We start from the raw sequence: 22,285 nt of genomic DNA on the forward strand, positions 1-22,285 counted from the left end.
ACTTTCCTCACAAACCTGCATTTTTCCAGGGACACCCTACTCAACACCGTCTACACACAGCAGCCAGATCTCTGTCCCTCAGATGTGGTCAAATAAAAGGCCACTTCCTGCGACCCATGACAAAGCTAAGAGGTTGACTCTATCCCTCTGTAAGCTGTTGGCTACCGAAATGCTGCCTTTCCGCCTAGTGGACACACAGGATTTTAGAGACCTTATATCTGTCGCTGTGCCCCAGTACCAGATGCCTAGTCGCCACTACTTCTCTAAGAAAGGTGTGCCCGCGCTACACCAGCATGTCACACACAACATCACCGCTTCCTTGAGAAAATCTGTGTGTGAACGGGTGCATTTCACCACCGATACTTGGACCAGTAAGCATGGACAGGGACGTTACATGTCGCTGACTGGCCACTGGGTAACTATGGTGATAGATGGTGAAGGGTCTGCTGCACAAGTCTTGCCGTCCCCACGACTTGTGTGTCAATCCTCTGTCTGTCCAAGTTCCGCCACTGCTTCTGCATCCTCCACCTCATCTGGGTCCTCCACCTCCGCCCCAAGCCTGCCTGGTCAGGCCACCAGCATTCTCACTGCGCAGAAGGAATCACGCACCCCTCATTACTATGCTGGCAGCAGAGCGCAACGGCATCAGGCGGTCTTTAGCTTGACATGTCTTGGGAATAAGAGTCACACAGCTGAGGAGTTGGGGTCAGCTCTGCGGTCCGAGTTTAATAAATGGTTGTCTCCACTCAACCTGCAGCCTGGTAAGGCCGTGTGCGACAATGCTGCAAACCTGGGTGCGGCCCTTCGCCTGGCCAAGGTGACACACGTACCTTGTATGGCTCACGTGTTGAACCTTGTCGTCCAGCAATTTTTAACACACTATCCCGGCCTAGATGGCCTTCTGAACAGGGCACGAAAACTGTCTGCTCACTTCCGCCGTTCAAGCGCCGCAGCTGAGCGACTTGCATCGCTCCAGAAGTCTTTCGGCCTGCCGGTTCATCGCCTGAAATGCGATGTGGCGACACGCTGGAATTCAACTCTCCACATGTTACAGCGACTGTGGCAGCACCGCAGAGCCCTGGTGCAATACGTCATGACGTATAGCCTGGGACAACGAGATGCAGAGGTGGGGCAGATCACCCTGATGGAGTGGTCTCAGATCAAGGACCTAGGCACACTTCTGCACAGTTTCGACATGGCGACGAATATGTTTAGCGCTGACAATGGCATTATCAGCATGACGATTCCAGTCATTTACATGCTGGAGCACACGCTAAACACTATTCGGAGTCAGGGTGTGGGACAACAGGAAGGGGAGGAACTACAGGAGGATTCATATGCGCAAGGGACAACAACATCACCAAGGTCCAGACATTCATCATCACCAACGCGGCAGGCATGGGACCATGGGGGACAGGGATCAACAAGGGCGCATGGTAGCAGGCGAAATGTTGAGGAAGGTGCAGGAGAACATGAAGAAATGGAGGACGAACTGTCCATGGACATGGAAGACTCAGCGGATGAGGGAGACCTTGGTCAAATTTCAGTTGAAAGAGGTTGGGGGGAGATGTCAGAGGAAGAAAGAACGGTTAGCACCTCTATGCCACAAACACAGCGTGGACATGGTCCGCATGGCTGCGCAAGACACATGAGTGCCTTCTTGTTGCACTACCTCCAACATGACCCTCGTATTCTCAAAATTAGAAGTGATGATGACTACTGGCTTGCCACACTATTAGATCCCCGGTACAAGTCCAAATTTTGTGACATAATTCCAGCCATAGAAAGGGACGCACTTATGCAGGAGTATCAGCAGAAGCTGTTACTCGATCTTGGATCCGCTTTTCCACCAAACAACCGTGCAGGTGCAGGGAGGGAATCTCCCAGTTGTAACTTGACAAACATGGGACGGTCTCGTCATCTTCAACAGTCTACACGTACCAGTAGGACCGTATCTGGTGCTGGTAACAGCAATTTTATGGAATCTTTTCATAATTTTTTTAGACCCTCCTTTGCAAGGCCACCAGAGACAACAAGTCTGACACATAGTCAACGGCTGGAGAGGATGATACAGGAGTATCTCCAAATGAACATCGATGCCATGACTTTGCAAATAGAGCCTTGCTCATTTTGGGCTTCAAATCTAGAAAAATGGCCAGAGCTATCCAGTTACGCCTTGGAGATTTTGTCGTGTCCAGCTGCCAGCGTTGTCTCTGAACGTGTCTTCAGTGCTGCTGGGTGTGTGCTGACAGATAAGCGCACGCGTCTGTCCAGTGACAATGTGGACAGACTGACGTTCATCAAAATGAACAAGTCATGGATCCAGAAGGAATTTACAACCCCTGTGTCATCCTGGGGAGAGTAAATGCTTGTGGATTTGGAATGTGCTTGATGCAAATCTAGCTGTGAAGTGTACAACTATGGCACAACTGCTGCCACTGAATGGGTGGGTGTGTGTGGGGCACAATTTTTGGAAAAAAAGGGAGGCTCCGCTTGGAGTAACCCTTGCTTACATTGTTTTTCAAAGGAGCCAAGATGACCAAGTCATGGTTCAGCAAAGACTTTATCTACCTACCCCGGTGTCATGCTGGGGACGGTTAATTATGGCGTATTTTTTAATGTGCTTGATGCAAATCAAAACATCCTGTTTGCAACTAGGGCACAAGTGCTGCCACTGATGGGGTGTCTGTGTGCCCAATTTTTGGAAAAAAGGTAGACTCCGCTTGGAGTAACCCTTGCTTGCTGTGTTTTTTAAAAATGATACAAGATGAACAGATCTGAAGGCAAGATGAAGGCAACATCATGTCTCCGCCTGCACTTTCCTCACAAACCTGCATTTTTCCAGGGACACCCTACTCAACACCGTCTACAGACAGCAGCCAGATCTCTGTCCCTCAGATGTGGTCAAATAAAAGGCCACTTGCTGCGACCCATGACAAAGCTAAGTGGTTGACTCTATCCCTCTGTAAGCTGTTGGCTACCGAAATGCTGCCTTTACGCCTAGTGGACACACAGGATTTTACAGACCTTATGTCTGTCGCTGTGCCCCAGTACCAGATGCCCAATCACCACTGCTTCTCCAAGAAAAGCATGCCCGCGCTACACCAGCATGTCGCACACAACATCACCACTTCCTTGAGAAACTCTGTGTGCGACAGGGTGCATTTCAACACAGATACTTGGACCAGTAAGCATAGACAGGGTCATTACATGTCACTGACTGGGCACTGGCAAACTATGGTGAGAGATGGAGAAGGGTCTGCTGTACAAGTCTTGCCGTCCCCACGAGTTGTTTCAATCCTTCTTCTGTATGTAGAAGTTAATACACTGCTTCTGCCTCTTCAACCTCATGTGGGTCCTCCACCTTGGCGCAAACCCTGTGTGGTCAGGCCACCCTTCCTTGCAACTGCGCACAAGGACTACCACACACCTCCTTACTATGCTGGCAGCAGAGCTCAATGCCATCAGGCGGTCAAAGTTTTACTTTGAAATGTATGGGAAATGTGAGTCACACTGCTATTCCAGAGAATAGTAGTCAGGCAGGGTCAAAACATTAATTGAGGAACAGGAACACAATGGGACGGCCAGGACTTAATCAGAAAACAAGCAGAGGTGAAATGCGGATCGGCCAACAAGGTACATAAACAGCAAGCAGGAAAAGTAGTCAGGTAACAAGCCCACAAAATCATAAAACTGAACTGGGGGTAAAATTAACCAGAGGTTCATAGCTATGTCTGGCAGTGGTCTGCAGACAGGATGGGCATAAAAAAGGGTGTGGTGTGTTGTAGCTGAATGATGGTATTTCATCTGTGAGATACCCACCAGCTACATTCAGCCAGAGATTCTGCATCTGTCAAGGTAATGCAGCCCAGTGGGTGAGCATAACCTGCGTCCACCTGCGCCACTGGCATCGACTACTCTCCCATCATCAGCACTATTCATGAAAGGAACACGTTGTCACCTGGCGACCGGAGTACAAATTGACGGAGCGGACTCCGTTGGTGACTTAACAGCCGTGTGCGGCAATGATGCAAACCTGGCTGCGGGCCATCCTCAGGGCAATGTGACACACGTGCCTTGTATGGCTCACGTGTTGAACCGAATTCTCCAGCAATTTTTAAAACACCATCACAGCCTACATGGCCTTGTGCAGCGTGCACGCTCGCTATGTGCTCACTTCCATCGTGCGCACACAGCAGCTCAACAACTTTCATCACTCCGGAAGTCTTAGGGTCTGGCAGTTAAACGCCGGAAATGTGATGTTCCGACACGCAGGAATTGGAATCTGCACATGTTGCAGCGTGTGTGGCAGCACCGCAGAGCCCTGCTGAAATACGGTATGACATATGTCCTGGGATAACTTGATCAAGAGGTGGTGCAGATCACGCTGCTGGAGTGGTGTCAGATCAAGGACCTATGCACCCTGCTACACAGTTCACAAATGTCGACGAAGATGTTTAGCACTGGCAATGTCATTCTCAGCGTGACAATTCTGGTCATCTACATGATGGAGCACACTGTAATTATTATTCGGAGTCAGGTGTTGGGACAAGAGGAAGGGGAGGAAGTACAGGAGGAGTCATATGCGGAAGGGATAACAAGATCTACGAGGTCCAGATGGTCAGCGGCACCTATGCGGCAGTCATGGTGAGGTAGAGGGATTAACAAGGGCGCATAGTATCAGCAAAAAGTGTTGATGAAAGTGCAGGAGCCCATGAAGAAATGGAGGACGAACTGGCGATGGGCATGGAAGACTCAGCAGATGAGTGAGAGCTTGCTCACTTTTCGGTTGTGCGAGGTTGTGGGGAGAGGGCAGAGGAAGGAGGCACGATTCTCACCTCTCTGCCACCAACACACCAAGGACTTGGTCCTCCTGGATGCACAAGACACATGAGCGCCTTCTTGCTGCACTACCTACATGACCCTCGGATTGTATGAATTTGAAGTAATCCTGAATACTGGGTTGCCACACTGTTAGATCCCCGGTACAAGACAAAATTTGGCGAACTAATTCCTGCCATAGAAATGTACGCACGTATACAGGAGTATCTGCAGAATGTGGTACGCAATCTTAGATCTACTTTTCCACTAAACACCAGTGCTGCACAGAGTGAATCACAACGCTTTGTCATGGATAGGAGGAAATGGTCTTTTACTTGTCCACATCGGAGAGACCGAGGGATGGCTGCTGTGCTGAGATGGCGTTGAGTACGGTGTCCCTGCACAGTTGCACTTTTGGTCATATCCCAAAATGAGTTGAAAAAGGACAGATGCTGTTGGAAAGGGGAACAGGTGTGTTGGAAAGGGGAAAAAAGGTTTGGTCCGTGGATTTGGTGGTTAAGCAACTGTAACATTTGCTGAAGAAACACCATCTGTTACAGTGGGACTGGCAGATTTGGATAAAGTGGTATATAATCTGTGACCGCTATATAACGAAAATTAATAAGAAAAGAAAGAGAAAGGTATATATCCCCATCAGCAGTCAGTGTCCACCGTGCTCCCAGTTGGAAAAGGAGAGGTTGGCAACTGGAAGGTTTGGTGGAGGATACAGAGCTGTGTGGCTATGAAACTAATAGTAGCCTGAACCGAGTTAGACGCCATTCGGATCTGGAGACTGTGAGCCCTGTTAGCGTCACAGGGTCCACATGCCCACCCAGCCAAGGAACTCACTGTTAACAACACAGGGGCCATTGAGTACGCTGACCGTGTGCGTAGGGGCCACACCTGTGGACAGCAGGCGCATCAGCAGCAGCAGGCCTGTTAATGCCACTGGGCTGCACAAGCAGGACTGGTAGGACAGGAGCTGGTCTTAACCGTTCTGCGTTACCAACTGTGGTGGTGGCCTGCATCCACCACCCTATCCCTGCCTACCTCTGGCCTAAAGCCGCAATGGGTTCAACACATGGAGGTGTGCTCTTTCGGAGCATAATAGAACACTGCGCACCTCCTTGTTGGCTCCAGCCCCTTTTATAACCTGGGTCCGCCCCAAACCAGGGTGAACCACAATGCACCTCCTGGAGACAAAAGTAGAGTGACACGTCATGACTGGCATAACTAGCGTCCTATTTGGAAACGCAACTTCAATGATGACCTCATGGCTGCCATGACCCAAACACCTCACCAGTCATCGTCTGACCATCAATAATGCGGTGACAAGTCATAGGTGTGGGCCTCTGCAAGCCATTTGGGAGGACACCTGATGCCCTGTGGTCTATATGGGACCCCCACATCAGGGCCAGGGCCAAAGAGTTCATTACCGGACCTAGTCTCAGATGCAGGAAGTGCCTGAGCATGCTCAGTAGCATGAAATACAGTCTCTGAAAAAAGACTATCAGCTTTAGCATGGTGTCTAGGCACAAAACAGGACTTAGACTCGGCACGGAATGCAAGCACCTGTGCAAAGAGGCTTTTCACACTTAGTGTGGGAGCATGCGCTGTATCCCGAAAAGAAGACTTAGCGTCAGGAATAACACAGTCAGGCTGAGCATACTCACTAGGCGAAACACTGTAATTATGCTGCAGCTGGGGTACATCGGCACACGCATGCGCACTTGCTGCCTCTCCACACTTAGACGTGGAGGGGAAATTGCTCTTGGAGATGCTGTCTATGAACAGAAGGAAAAGCTAAAGGAAGCCTGACTTTCTATCCCTCCGAATTATGAAATGCAGCAATGAATTCCATGAGTTTGCTATAACATTAGCGTAGCAAAATGTGCATGAGGGTGTGATGTAGAGGTGCTAGAAATAGCTTGTCACCAGTGGGGCACTAATGGAATACAACAGCCAGTTCTATGATGCCACTAAATGGCAGTATTTTGTGCTATCATTATAGCTTATTAAAAACAGAGCAGGAGGGTGTCATGCAGAGGTGCTGCACATAGATTTGCAGTAGTGTGAATAGACAAAAGTACAATAGCCACGTTTAGGATGCCACTAGGTACACTGACTGTTTGCTAGTATAATGGCTGCGTTTAAAAAAGTTTGAGTGTGCAATGCAGGCAGACGGGCTGCAAATATCGTTCCAATAGTGTGAATAGACAAAAGTACAATAGCCACGTTTAGGATGCCACTAGGTACACTGAGTGTTTGCTAGTATAATGGCTGAGTTTAAAAAAGTTTGAGTGTGCAATGCAGGCAGACGTGCTGCAAATATCGTTCCAATAGTGTGAATAGACAAAAGTACAATAGCCACGTTTAGGATGCCACTAGGTACACTGAGTGTTTGCTAGTATAATGGCTGAGTTTAAAAAAGTTTGAGTGTGCAATGCAGGCAGACGTGCTGCAAATATCGTTCCAATAGTGTGAATAGACAAAAGTACAATAGCCACGTTTAGGATGCCACTAGGTACACTGAGTGTTTGCTAGTATAATGGCTGAGTTTAAAAAAGTTTGAGTGTGCAATGCAGGCAGACGTGCTGCAAATATCGTTCCAATAGTGTGAATAGACAAAAGTACAATAGCCACGTTTAGGATGCCAATAGGTACACTGAGTGTTTGCTAGTATAATGGCTGAGTTTAAAAAAGTTTGAGTGTGCAATGCAGGCTGACGTGCTGCAAATATGTTTACAATAGTGTGAATAGACAAAAGTACAATAGCCACGTTTAGGATGCCACTAGGTACACTGAGTGTTTGCTAGTATAATGGCTGAGTTTAAAAAAGTTTGAGTGTGCAATGCAGGCAGACGTGCTGCAAATATGTTTACAATAGTGTGAATAGACAAAAGTACAATAGCCACGTTTAGGATGCCACTAGGTACACTGAGTGTTTGCTAGTATAATGGCTGAGTTTAAAAAAGTTTGAGTGTGCAATGCAGGCAGACGTGCTCTGCAAATGTCTTTGCACTAGTGGGACTATAGCAAAGTCCAATAGCCACGTATAGGATGCCACTAGGTACACTGAGTGTTTGCTAGTAAAATTGCTTAGTTTAAAAAAGTTTGAGTGTGCAATGCAGGCAGACGTGCTCTGCAAATGTCTTTGCACTAGTGGGACTATAGCAAAGTCAAATAGCCACGTATAGGATGCCACTAGGTACACTGAGTGTTTGCTAGTTAAATTGCTTAGTTTAAAAAAGTTGGAGTGTGCAATGCAGGCAGACGTGCTCTGCAAATGTCTTTGCACTAGTGGGACTATAGCAAAGTCCAATAGCCACGTTTAGGATGCCACTAGGTACACTGAGTGTTTGCTAGTATAATGGCTTAGTTATAATGAGTTGGAGTGTGCAGAGGACAAGAGGGTACAGTGGCAGGATTGTGGTGCTCTGGGTAGAGGAATGGAAGCCTGCCTTTCTATTCCCTCCTAATGGTGAAATGCAGGGAGGAAATCCCTGACCTTGGCTACACAGACGCTGTTGCTGTTTGCAGGACCTGTCACCTATGGCTCTCTGACCCTGCCGGTTTGAGCCCTTAAAAGGACTGCTATAAAGTGCTCTCCCTAAAGCTGGTGTCACACATAACGACGACGACAACGACGTCGCTGCTACGTCACCATTTTCTGTGACGTTGCAGCGACGTCCCGTCGCTGTCGCTGTGTGTGACATCCAGCAACGACCTGGCCCCTGCTGTGAGGTCGCCGGTCGTTGCTGAATGTCCAGCTTCATTTTTTGGTCGTCACTCTCCCGCTGTGACACACACATCGCTGTGTGTGACAGCGAGAGAGCGACGAAATGAAGCGATCAGGAGCCGGCACTGGCAGCTGCGGTAAGCTGTAACCAGAGTAAACATCGGGTAACCAAGGGAAGACCTTTCCCTGGTTACCCGATGTTTACGCTGGTTACCAGCCTCAGCTCTTGCTGCCAGCGCCGGCTCCTGCACTGTGACATGTGGCTGCAGTACGCATCGGGTAATTAACCCGATGCATACTGTAGCAAGGAGAGCAAGGAGCCAGCGCTAAGCAGTGCGCGCGGCTCCCTGCTCTCTGCACTGTGACATGTAGCTGCAGCACACATCGGGTTAATTAACCCGATGTGTGCTGCAGGAGAGCAAGGAGCCAGCGCTAAGCGCGGCTCCCTGCTCTCTGAACTGTGACATGTAGCTGCAGCACACATCGGGTTAATTAACCCGATGTGTGCTGCAGGAGAGCAAGGAGCCAGCGCTAAGCGCGGCTCCCTGCTCTCTGCACATGTAGCACAGCGACCTTATGATCGCTGCTTCTGCTGTGTTTGACAGCTAAGCAGCGATCATAACAGCGACTTACAAGGTCGCTGTTACGTCACCGAAAATGGTGACGTAACAGCGACGTCGTTGTCGCTGTCGTTTAGTGTGACACCAGCTTTAGCTGTCTAACGCTGTGTATGCAGCGCATACAGCTGTATCGGCGATAGGACTCAGGAGGAGGACGGAGCTGCGACAGTGATGTCTGACACCAAAGACGCAGAAGGCAGATAATGGCGTCCTGGAAGAAAATGTCCGTTTTTATAATGCAGGGACATGTGACATGGACATCCTATCACACATGCCGTTGCTTCTCTGGCTCAAAGTCCACTTAGCTGTGTGTGTGTCTGGGATTGGCTGACATGCTGGCCCGCCCCACAAGACGCGCGCGCTTAGGGAAGGAAGACAAGGAAAAAAAAAAAAAATGGCGATCGCCATTATAGAAACAGCAGTGATCTGAAGGCGCTGTTCACGCACACTATACACTGAAATGTCATAATAGTGTGATTCACAGAGTGACTTACACTATTACAGCAGAAACCAAGCTAGGATTTAGCTGTTTTTTTGCTGCTAGAACCGTTCTCGAACGTTTCTAAAACTATCGAGCTTTTGCAAAAAGCTCGAGTTCTAGTTCGATCTAGAACAGGCCCCAAAATCACTCGAGCCTAGAACTGGAGAACCACGAACCACGAACCGCGCTCAACTCTAATTATAAGAACACTGACAAGTCATTTTTATCGTTTAAGCCGAGCTGACCGAAAGCATTCAAGTCCATGATTAATCTCGATTCTTTTCTACGTAAAGAACGATGCGTATCACCTCCTGTGTGACATGGATTAATTTTCATTACGCCCGCAAACTTCAAAAGGCGTGGATTCCCACCATGGCAATCCTGCATGTGGGCGATTAAACGTGGTGAACCTATCCCAGAGGATATGGACTTGAAATCCTCCCTAAATCTGACATATAGAGGCCGGTTTGTCTTGCCTATATAATATCTATGACAAGGGCAAAAGATAACATATACAAGATAGTTAGACTTGCAGGTAATAAGATCTTTTATTTTAAACAGCTCAGTACCGATTTTCAAGAAATCTCCTGTGCAATGATATTCACAGAAGGGGCAGCCGCCGCATCTATAATTTCCTTTAGTTTTATTACGGTCTAACCACGTACCTAATTTAGGGGTAGTAATGCGGTTATTAACGAGGATATCTCCTATATTCTTGCATCTCCTATATGAAATCAAGGGGCCCTCGTTTGCCATCTCACTAAGATCTTTATCTTTATTAATTAAATGCCAATGTTTTTCGATGCTCGATTTTATTGCGTCATACATGGAATTAAATTTAAAATTAAAAACACATCTATTTAAACTTTCAGTTTTTATTTCTTTCGAGATGGGATGAGTGTTTTTGTTCTTATTCTCACTTTTGTTTTTATTTTCATATTCTTTATTTTTATTTTTATTTTTAGGATCATAATTTAGAGATTTTTCGAGGGCTGAATTGATAACAGATATAGGATATCCACGTTCTAGTAAACGTTTTTTCAAATCCAGTGCTTGATGCAGAAAGGTCTCAGGATTATTATGTACTCTCTTAAGGCACAAGAATTGACCATAAGGAAGGGCTTTCTTTGTATGGGAGGGGTGCGCACTACTAAAGTGAAGCAATGTGTTCACTGCAGTAGGTTTCCTATATATCTGTCTATTGACAATACCGTCGGATACACTAAGCGTGACATCCAAAAAATCTAATTTTTGGTTACCGAAGGTATGTGTAAAATACATATTATAGGAATTATTGTCATTTAGATACGACACAAAATTGTCAAATTCCTGCGCAGAACCGTCCCATACAAAAAAGCCGTCGTCGTTATATATATATAAAAATGGGGTGCTCAAATGCTGGCACTCAATATAATTATGAAGAAGAGAATACCAGCAATAATAGGCACACCACAAATATCACAATATAAATTTTATTAGATGCACCAATAAAACAAGTACAAACAACACAAACCCATTGAAAACAAGTCCCAAGACCTGCTTCCAAATGCAACAAATAATGTGAAAAAGGACTACCAAATAACCTAGACATCAGGCAGACTCGGCCAAAGGGCCACAATGAGGGTCGATACATTTGTGTGCAAGGGCTCATATCTCTGAAAAAACACAATCATGATAAAAGCAACAAATTTACAAGAACAATGCAGCACAAGACAACATGAATATAGTCAATAATAATGACAATATATACTGTACAAGCGAGAGAACACAAAAGGTTACCAGTGCAGTGCCCTGTTAACACCAGAGATAGTAGCCCATATAATGCAAAGGTAAGAAGGCACAATCCAGCACCAGGGAGCACCCCACGCGTATCACTGCTCAAGGCAGTTACGCCAGGGAAGGTATAAAGATGCATGAGGTGTCTATTGTGAAACCTATATATATATATATATATATATATATATATATATATATATATATATATATATATATGTATGGATCAGAGATGCATGCTGTAGCTTGACCGAAAGTGTGCTTCTGCGCTGACCGGAAATGACGTGCTATAGACAGGTAAGGCCACAAGGTACAGTGAGGGGCTATGGAGACACGAGTGCATGCATGAAAGAATGCATCTCCTTTTCATAGGAAATGTCATAAGAATACAAGAATACAAGATCACGACTGTGCATGCACAATTCGGTGATACAAGTCACATTCAACCTATTAAGCCAGCATGTAATAGCATAAGTGATGCCATGGAAAATCACTAGATGGGGCAATAGAGTAAAAAAGTAATACAAATCACATTGAACCTATTATGCCAGCATGTAGTAGCATATACTGTAGAATGGCTAGATGACGCAATAGAGTAAAAAGTTAATACAAATCACATTAAACCTGTTATGCCAGAATGTACTAGCATATACTGTATACTGCAAAGGTAAATAGCTAGATGGCGCAAAGGTAATACAAATTGCATTGAACCTATGATGCTAGCATGTAATAGCAAATATACTGTCAGGGTAAGTAGCTAGATGGCGCAATAGAGTAGAAAGGTAATACAAATCACATTAAACCTATTAGGCCTGCATATAGTAGTATGTATGCTGCCAGGGCAAGTAACTAGATGGCATAATAGAGTAAAAAGGGAAATAGTAGCCGGACAATATACTCAATGCAGAGGAAAAATAGCAAAAGGTAATGTGTACAAGTAAAATAATATCACAAAGGACAGTTTAAGTGATGACGCCCGTACCACACCCCAGAATACACTCTCTCTCTCTCTCTCTCTCTTTCTCTCTCTCTCTCTCTATATATATATATATATATATATATATATATGTGTCGCCCTGGGCAAGCCAGGGGACACAGGTCACAACACCACCACACCCCACACTCCAGGTAGGCACATCACAGCTAACCACAAATCCTTGTTGCCTTCCTCCAGAGGTTGATGATGCACACCAGGGGGTGGGCCAGGCAGTTGGCTCCGCCCACCAAGGAGCTCACAGCTCTGGAGGCAGGAAGGAACCAGGCAGATAGCCCAGGCAGGGCAAGTGTGAAGAGCTCAGGGAGAGCTTGAGTGAGGAGTCAGCTCAGGGAGGAGTAAGTGTGAGGAGCTAAAGTGGAGGAGTTAAGAAAGTGAAAGTGAAAGTAGTAAAGGAGAAAAAGCAAGTAAAGTGACAGAAGAGAAGGACAGCCTGAAGGGTCCAGCTTTGTGAGGGCCAGAACAGCAAGGTCAGCAACGGCGGTGACTGTCTGGAGGGGGACCGTTTGGAAGTTCCTGGAAGGACCCCGTTGGCTGTGTGCCCGGTGGTCTGGAGCAGTGTTCCGAAGGACAGTCAGCACCAGGGCAGGGGCCTCTCGGACCTCGGCAAGGCTAGGAGTCGCCAGATTTGCCAAATCCGTCAGTGACGGGGACGCAGCTCCCCCAACAACCAAGTCCCGAGTGAAGGCAACAGCCCGACCATTACCGGGGAGACACCGCCACCGCCAGGGCACCAGTTTCCCCAGGGCCAGCGCCTGCGGGCAAAGTGTAGAGCTCCTCCGGCCCAGATTGCAGTCAGGGAGCGGGTAACCGGAGGGAATCCACCGCTACCATCAGTCAACACAGGTGCAAGGAAGAGGGACATCACCGTCACCTACCGGGAGTGCAGGTGCAGCCGTCTGTGGGACCGTCCTACCAGCCGTTGGTTTACCGTACAAACTGTGTCCGTGTGTCAGGCTGAGTGAGTACCATAGTGCCGCAAGGCACAGCGCTGCCCCCGCGTCCCTGCGCCCTCCAGGCCCTACACTTTACATCTCATCACCGGGCCCCGGGATCACCAACCCCTACCCACGGAGGGGCAACACAACACCTGGCTGCTCCGCATCACCATCCCCGGGACCCCCACACTGAGCAGCGGTGGTGCAATCACCACAACCGTGGGTGGCGTCACGAACTATAACAATCCCCACACCCAACAAACACCCCCTTTCACTCACGGGTGAGGAGTGTCGCTCGAGACACCCCGGGGTCCGGCCCACCGCTCGAGCCACCACTGAGCAGCTGCCGGACCCGAGCAGAAGGGGTGAGCGCGGTGTGCTGACACCCTCCTCCCCGCCCGCGACATATATATATACATATATATATATATATACTAGAAGGTGGCCCTATTCTAACGCATCGGGTATTCTAGAATTTACGTATTGTGTAGTTAATGCATGATTTTTGTTTTATATATATATATATATATACACATATATACTGTATATATATATATATATATATATCTATATACATATATGTATATGTATATATATATATATATATATATATATATATATATATATATATATTGTTGTGTGTAGTTACCAAGTGTTTGTGTAGGACGCTGTAAATGTTCTGGGTGTTGTCTGGGTGGGGGTGTGTGAGAGCGGTATTGTATGTGTGTTGCGTTGTGTGTGTAGAGTTGTTTGTGGAGCGCTGTGTGTCTACAGCATTCTGTGTGTGTGGTGCTGTGTGTGTTGCGCGGTTTGTGTGGGTGTGGAGTGCGTGTGTGTGTTTTGGAGGGAGGTATGTGTTGTGCAGTGTGTGTTGCGCGGTATGTGCGTATATTTATGTATGCCACGGTGTTTGTGTGTTGGGTGTTGTGTGTGTGCGGCGTTGTCTGTGTGTGTGTGGGTGTCTATGTAGGGCAGTGTTTGTGGTTCCCAGTGTGTGTATGGTGTGTTGTGTGGTGCGCGTGTGGCGGTGTGTGTGTGTTTTGGGGGGAGGTGTGCACCCCCATCGTGCTCCATCCCCCATGCTGCGCACCCCCATTGTGCTCCTTACCCCATGCTGCGCACCCCCATCGTGCTCCATCCCCCATGCTGCGCACCCCCTATTGTACTCCATCCCCCATGCTGCGCACCCCCCATCATGCTCCATCTGACATGCTGCGCATCCCCCATCGTGCTCCATCTGACATGCTGTGCACCCCCCCATCATGCTCTATCCCCCATGCTGCGCACCCCCCATCGTGCTGCATCCCCCATGCTGCACACCCCCCATTGTGCTCCATCCTCCATGCTGCACACCCCTCATCGTGCTCCATCCTCCATGCTGCGCACCCCTCATCGTGCTCCATCCCCCATGTTGCGCACCTCCCATCGTGCTTCATCCCCCATGCTGCGCACCCCCCATCGTGCTCCATCCCCCATGCTGCGCACACCCTATTGTACTCCATCCCCCATGCTGCGCTCTCCCCATCGTGCTCCATCCCCCATGCTGCGCACCCCCCATCGTGCTCCATCCGACATGCTGCGCACCCCCCATCGTGCTCCATCTGACATGCTGCGCACCCCCCATCGTGCTCTATTCCCCATGCTGTGCACCCCTCATCGTGCTCCATCCCCCATGCTGCACACCCCTTTCGTGCTCCATCCTCCATGCTGCGCACCTTTGCGCACCCCCCATCGTGTTCCATACCCCATGCTGCGCACCCCCTATCGTACTTTAACCCCCATGCTGCGCACCCCCCATTCTGCTCCATCCGACATGCTGCGCACCCTACAATCGTGCTCTATCCGACATGCTGCGCACCCCCCATCGTGCTCTATCCCCTATGCTGCGCACCCCCCATCGTGCTCCATCCCCCATGCTGCACACCCCCCATTGTGCTCCATCCTCCATGCTGCGCACCCTCCATCGTGCTCCATCCCCCATGCTGTGCACCCCCCATCGTGCTCCATCCTCCATGCTGCACACCCCCCATCGTTCTCAATCCCCCATGCTGGGGCCACCTGGGGCGGGTCCGAGCGTGGCAACGTGTGCCGGGGCTGAGCGGGCGAGGCGTCAGCGTATGCCGGCTCCCTGCACATGTTTACCGGGAGCCGGTGTACGCTGGTAACCATGATACACATCGGGTAACTAAGGGAAGCGCTTCCAATAGTTACACGATGTGTATCATGGTTACCAACGTACATCGGCTCGGTCACGATCCCAGCGGGGCCGAACGTGCCAACGTGTGGCGGGGCGAGCGGGCGAGGCGTCAGTGTATGCTGGCTCCCTGCACATGTGTACCGGGAGCCGGTGTACGCTGGAGCGGGGCTGAGCGGGCGAGGCATCAGCCTATGCCGGCTCCCTGCACATGTGTACCGGGAGCTGGTGTACGCTGGAGCGGGGCTGAGCGGGCGAGGCATCAGCGTATGCCAGCACCCTGCACATGTGTACTGGGAGTCGGTGTACGCTGGAGCGGGTGATGCGTGCGGAGGGCCGGGGCGAGCGGCTAATCCATGCGGGGGGCGGGGCCAGACCGAGGCGAGTGGCCAATCCGTGGGGGGGCGGGGTCAGGCTGAGCCCAGCAGCCAATCTGACAGTTGTCACTCTAACGACACTGTCATGGTGACACCGTCACGGTGACACAATTTTGGAGCAAGACAAACAGACAGACAGACAGAATAAGGCAATTATATATACAGTGCCTACAAGTAGTATTCAACCCCCTGCAGATTTAGAAGGTTTGATAAGATGCAAATAAGTTAGAGCCTGCAAACTTCAAACAAGAGCAGGATTTATTAACAGATGCATAAATCTTACAAACCAACAAGTTATGTTGCTCAGTTAAATTTTAATAAATTTTCAACATAAAAGTGTGGGTCAATTATTATTCAACCCCTAGGTTTAATATTTTGTGGAAAAACCCTTGTTTGCAATTACAGCTAATAATCGTCTTTTATAAGACCTGATCAGGCCGGCACAGGTCTCTGGAGTTATCTTGGCCCACTCCTCAATGCAGATCTTCTCCAAGTTATCTAGGTTCTTTGGGTGTCTCATGTGGACTTTAATCTTGAGCTCCTTCCACAAGTTTTCAATTGGGTTAAGGTCAGGAGACTGACTAGGCCACTGCAACACCTTGATTTTTTCCTTCTTGAACCAGGCCTTGGTTTTCTTGGCTGTGTGCTTTGGGTCGTTGTCTTGTTGGAAGATGAAATGACGACCCATCTTAAGATCCTTGATGGAGGAGCGGAGGTTCTTGGCCAAAATCTCCAGGTAGGCCGTGCTATCCATCTTCCCATGGATGCGGACCAGATGGCCAGGCCCCTTGGCTGAAAAACAGCCCCACAGCATGATGCTGCCACCACCATGCTTGACTGTAGGGATGGTATTCTTGGGGTCGTATGCAGTGCCATCCAGTCTCCAAACGTCACGTGTGTGGTTGGCACCAAACATCTCGATCTTGGTCTCATCAGACCACAGAACCTTAAACCACTCTGTCTCAGAGTCCTCCAAGTGATCATGAGCAAACTGTAAACGAGCCTTGACATATCGCTTTGAAAGTAAAGGTACCTTACGGGCTCGTCTGGAACGGAGACCATTGCGGTGGAGTACGTTACTTATGGTATTGCCTGAAACCAATGTCCCCACTGCCATGAGATCTTCCCGGAGCTCCTTCCTTGTTGTCCTTGGGTTAGCCTTGACTCTTCGGACAAGCCTGGCCTCGGCACGGGTGGAAACTTTCAAAGGCTGTTCAGGACGTGGAAGGCTAACAGTAGTTCCATAAGCCTTCCACTTCCGGATGATGTCCCAACAGTGGAGACAGGTAGGCCCAACTCTTTGGAAAGGGTTTTGTACCCCTTGCCAGCCTTGTGACCCTCCACGATCTTGTCTCTGATGGCCTTGGAATGCTCCTTTGTCTTTCCCATGTTGACCAAGTATGAGTGCTGTTCACAAGTTTGGGGAGGGTCTTAATTAGTCAGAAAAGGCTGGAAAAAGAGATAATTAATCCAAACATGTGAAGCTCATTGTTCTTTGTGCCTGAAATACTTCTTAATACTTTAGGGGAACCAAACAGAATTCTTGTGGTTTGAGGGGTTGAATAATAAATGACCCTCTGAATAAACTTTTCACAATTTAAATAAAAAAAGAAATAACATTCTTTTTTGCTGCAGTGCATTTCACACTTCCAGGCTGATCTACAGTCCAAATGTCACAATGCCAAGTTAATTCCGAATGTGTAAACCTGCTAAATCTGCAGGGGGTTGAATACTACTTGTAGGCACTGTATATATATATATATATATATATATATATATATATATATATATATATATATATATATATATATATATATATATATATATATATATATATATATATATATATATATATATATATATATACATATACACATACACATACACACACACACACACACACATATGCACTGTATCCTACGTATTCATCTATGTTTATTTTTTATTTTGTGTTTCTAGGGGTGCAGGGGTACAAAGAGACCATGATACCACTTCGGGGATTACTGATAAGACCAAAAAAAGAAAAAACGTATCCGAAGGTCTATAATGTATACAAAATATTTTATTAAATAAAACCATTTAATCTCAAGAGACACAGCCGAAGCTGGACAATAGGCGTCACAGTCCATACAATCATATCATCCCTGTCTCAAAGTTCAATATAAATATGGAGTATATATATAAAAATATAAAACTGAAGCATATATCACAACATTATATATGAACAACCATATAGGACTTCATCAAGTTATAGCTCAGACCAATAGATGTATAGATACAATAAAATACATTTATCAGTTAATCATAAAGTGATAAGTATATAGGTAAGCAAACAAATACATAAATGTGCCCAAGAATTATGGTTACTGAACAATCAAAAAGTGCAAAGTGCAAAATAAGTAAATAAAAAAGGAGAGAGGAGAGATCAGTGTGTGTATATATATATATATATATATATATATATATATATATATATATATATATATATATTGGTATTTAAATAGTTAAAAGAACAGCCAAAGCTCCATAGATGGCTGGAGAGAGTAAAGCGGGCTTTACACACTGCGATATCGGTCCCGATATCGCTAGTGTGGGTACCCGCCCCCATCTGTTGTGCGACACGGGCAAATCGCTGCCCGTGCCGCACAACATTGCCCAGACCCGTCCCACATACTTACCTGCCCGGCGATGTCGCTGTGACTGGCAGACCGCCTCCTTTCTAAGGGGGCGGTCCGTGCGGCGTCACAGCGACGTCACTGAGTGGCCGTCCAATAGCAGCGGAGGGGCGGAGCTGAGCGGGACATCCCGCCCACCTCCTTGCTTCCGCATAGCGGCCAGGAGGCAGGTAAAGAGAGCTTCCTGCGGCGTCACACGGAGCGATGTGTGCTGCCGCAGGAACGAGAAACAACTTCGTTACTGCTGCAGTAACGATTTTTGAGAATGGACCCCCATGTCACCGATGAGCGATTTTGCACGTTTTTGCAACGATGCAAAATCGCTCATCGATGTCACACGCAACGGCATCGCTAATGCGGCCAGATGTGCGTCACCAATTCTGTGACCCCAACGAGTTCGCATTAGCGATGTCGTAGCGTGTAAAGTCCCCTTTAATGGTATTACCAGTACTTAGAAAGGGAGGGGGGAGGGATGGATGATAAGTTCCCCAAATGATAAACTCTCAAGATGGAGGATATAAGTATATACAGTATATACAGAAATGTATTAACACTCTGGGACAAGGGGTAAATCAGAGAGCAAAAAGAGCCCTTATTGAATGATACCAGGGACAGTAGCTGTGACAAGGATAATGATATGCAAGTCTATTAGTCATGTAATAAGATTAGAGTTAATGTAAACACTGCAGCCTTGTCAGGTGCCACTATGATAATTACTGCTGCATAGACTGAATGCCCTAATCAGAGGCACAGGCAAAAAACAAAGCCTGTGATCTGTGCACTGACACCATATCAGGAGCGCTGGTGAGAACAGAGAAGTACAAACAGGCACATTACCTGATAGCTGCAAATGTCACCAGACGCTGATACAGGGTTGTGATGTTCCCCAATGCTGGCGTTTTGGCGCTTCCTTCTTCCCCCTACTATTTAAATACCAATATATTTATATATATATATATATATATATATATATATATATATATATATATATATATATATGCATGTATACACACTGATCTCTCCTCTCTCCTTTTTTATTTACTTATTTGGCCCTTTGCACTTTTTGATTGTTCAGTAACCATGATTCTTGGGCACATTTATGTATTGGTCCAAGATTTGCTTACCTATATACAGTTAGGTCCAGAAATATTTGGACAGTGACACAATTTTCGCGAGTTGGGCTCTGCATGCCACCACATTGGATTTGAAATGAAACCTCTACAACAGAATTCAAGTGCAGATTGTAACGTTTAATTTGAAGGTTTGAACAAAAATATCTGATAGAAATTGTAGGAATTGTACACATTTCTTTACAAACACTCCACATTTTAGGAGGTCAAAAGTAATTGGACAAATAAACCAAACCCAAACAAAATATTTTTATTTTCAATATTTTGTTGCGAATCCTTTGGAGGCAATCACTGCCTTAAGTCTGGAACCCATGGACATCACCAAACGCTGGGTTTCCTCCTTCTTAATGCTTTGCCAGGCCTTTAAAGCCGCAGCCTTCAGGTCTTGCTTGTTTGTGGGTCTTTCCGTCTTAAGTCTGGATTTGAGCAAGTGAAATGCATGCTCAATTGGGTTAAGATCTGGTGATTGACTTGGCCATTGCAGAATGTTCCACTTTTTTGCACTCATGAACTCCTGGGTAGCTTTGGCTGTATGCTTGGGGTCATTGTCCATCTGTACTATAAGCGCCGTCCGATCAACTTTGCGGCATTTGGCTGAATCTGGGCTGAAAGTATATCCCGGTACACTTCAGAATTTATCCGGCTACTCTTGTCTGCTGTTATGTCATCAATAAACACAAGTGACCCAGTGCCATTGAAAGCCATGCATGCCCATGCCATCACATTGCCTCCACCATGTTTTACAGAGGATGTGGTGTGCCTTGGATCATGTGCCGTTCCCTTTCTTCTCCAAACTTTTTTCTTCCCATCATTCTGGTACAGGTTGATCTTTGTCTCATCTGTCCATAGAATACTTTTCCAGAACTGAGCTGGCTTCATGAGGTGTTTTTCAGCAAATTTAACTCTGGCCTGTCTATTTTTGGAATTGATGAATGGTTTGCATCTAGATGTGAACCCTTTGTATTTACTTTCATGGAGTCTTCTCTTTACTGCTGACTTAGAGACAGATACACCTACTTCACTGAGAGTGATCTGGGCTTCAGTTGAGGTTGTGAACGGGTTCTTCTTCACCAAAGAAAGTATGCGGCGATCATCCACCACTGTTGTCATCCGTGGACGCCCAGGCCTTTTTGAGTTCCCAAGCTCACCAGTCAATTCCTTTTTTCTCAGAATGTACCCGACTGTTGATTTTGCTACTCCAAGCATGTCTGCTATCTCTCTGATGGATTTTTTCTTTTTTTTCAGCCTCAGGATGTTCTGCTTCACCTCAATTGAGAGTTCCTTAGACCGCATGTTGTCTGGTCACAGCAACAGCTTCCAAATGCAAAACCACACACCTGTAATCAACCCCAGACCTTTTAACTACTTCATTGATTACAGGTTAACGAGGGAGACGCCTTCAGAGTTAATTGCAGCCCTTAGAGTCACTTGTCCAATTACTTTTGGTCCCTTGAAAAAGAGGAGGCTATGCATTACAGAGCTATGATTCCTAAACCCTTTCTCCGATTTGGATGTGAAAACTCTCATATTGCAGCTGGGAGTGTGCACTTTCAGCCCATATTATATATATATAATTGTATTTCTGAACATGTTTTTGTAAACAGCTAAAATAACAAAACTTGTGTCACTGTCCAAATTTTTCTGGACCTAACTGTACTTATCACTTTATGATTAACTGATAAATGTATTTTATTGTATCTATACATCTATTGGTCTGAGATATAACTTGATGAACTCCTATATGGTTGATCATATATAATGTTGTGATATATGCTTCAGTTTTATATTTTTATATATATATACTCCATATTTATATTGAACTTTGAGTCAGGGATGATATGATTGTATGGATTGTGACGCCTATTGTCCAGCTTCGGCTGGGTCTCTTGAGATTAAATGATTTTAATTAATAAAATATTTTGTATACATTATAGACCTTCGTATTCGTTTTTTTCTTTTTTTGGTCTTACATGTAAAATAATGCAGAGGGATATAAATGCTGTGCTCCTCAATATATTTCTTATACCAGCAGCTCTTGTGACTTGTTTTTATGGGTTTGTATTGTTTTTACTTGTTTTATTAGTGTGTCTAATAAAATGTATATTGTGTGATCTTTGTGGCGTGCTTATTATTGCTGATGTTCTCTTCTTTCTGCTAATGTCATATACTAGAATTGTGACTATGTTATTAACTGAAACTATTGATGTCTCTTCTGTCATCCTTTTGGTATGGGCTAAAACAAAAACTTGCAATACATAGTATATTTATTAGTGATGAGCGAGTACTAAAAAGCTCGGGTGCTCGAAGCTCGGGCCGAGCCTCCCAAGATACTCGTGTACTCGGCCCGAGCAACGAGCCCAATGTTATCCTATGGGAGACCCGAGTATTTTTGTGAAATGACCCCCCGGCAGCATGTAGAAACCCTAAAAATGTCACAAAAGTCTCAGAAGAGTGCTCAAATGACATGGCAACAGCATGGGGAAGACCCCTTGAAGCATTTATCACTCAAAAGTCACAGCTGTGAACAATTTTGTCCGCGTTTC

This window comes from Anomaloglossus baeobatrachus, chromosome 6 (assembly GCF_048569485.1).
Source record: "Anomaloglossus baeobatrachus isolate aAnoBae1 chromosome 6, aAnoBae1.hap1, whole genome shotgun sequence".
Lineage (NCBI taxonomy): Eukaryota > Metazoa > Chordata > Amphibia > Anura > Aromobatidae > Anomaloglossus > Anomaloglossus baeobatrachus.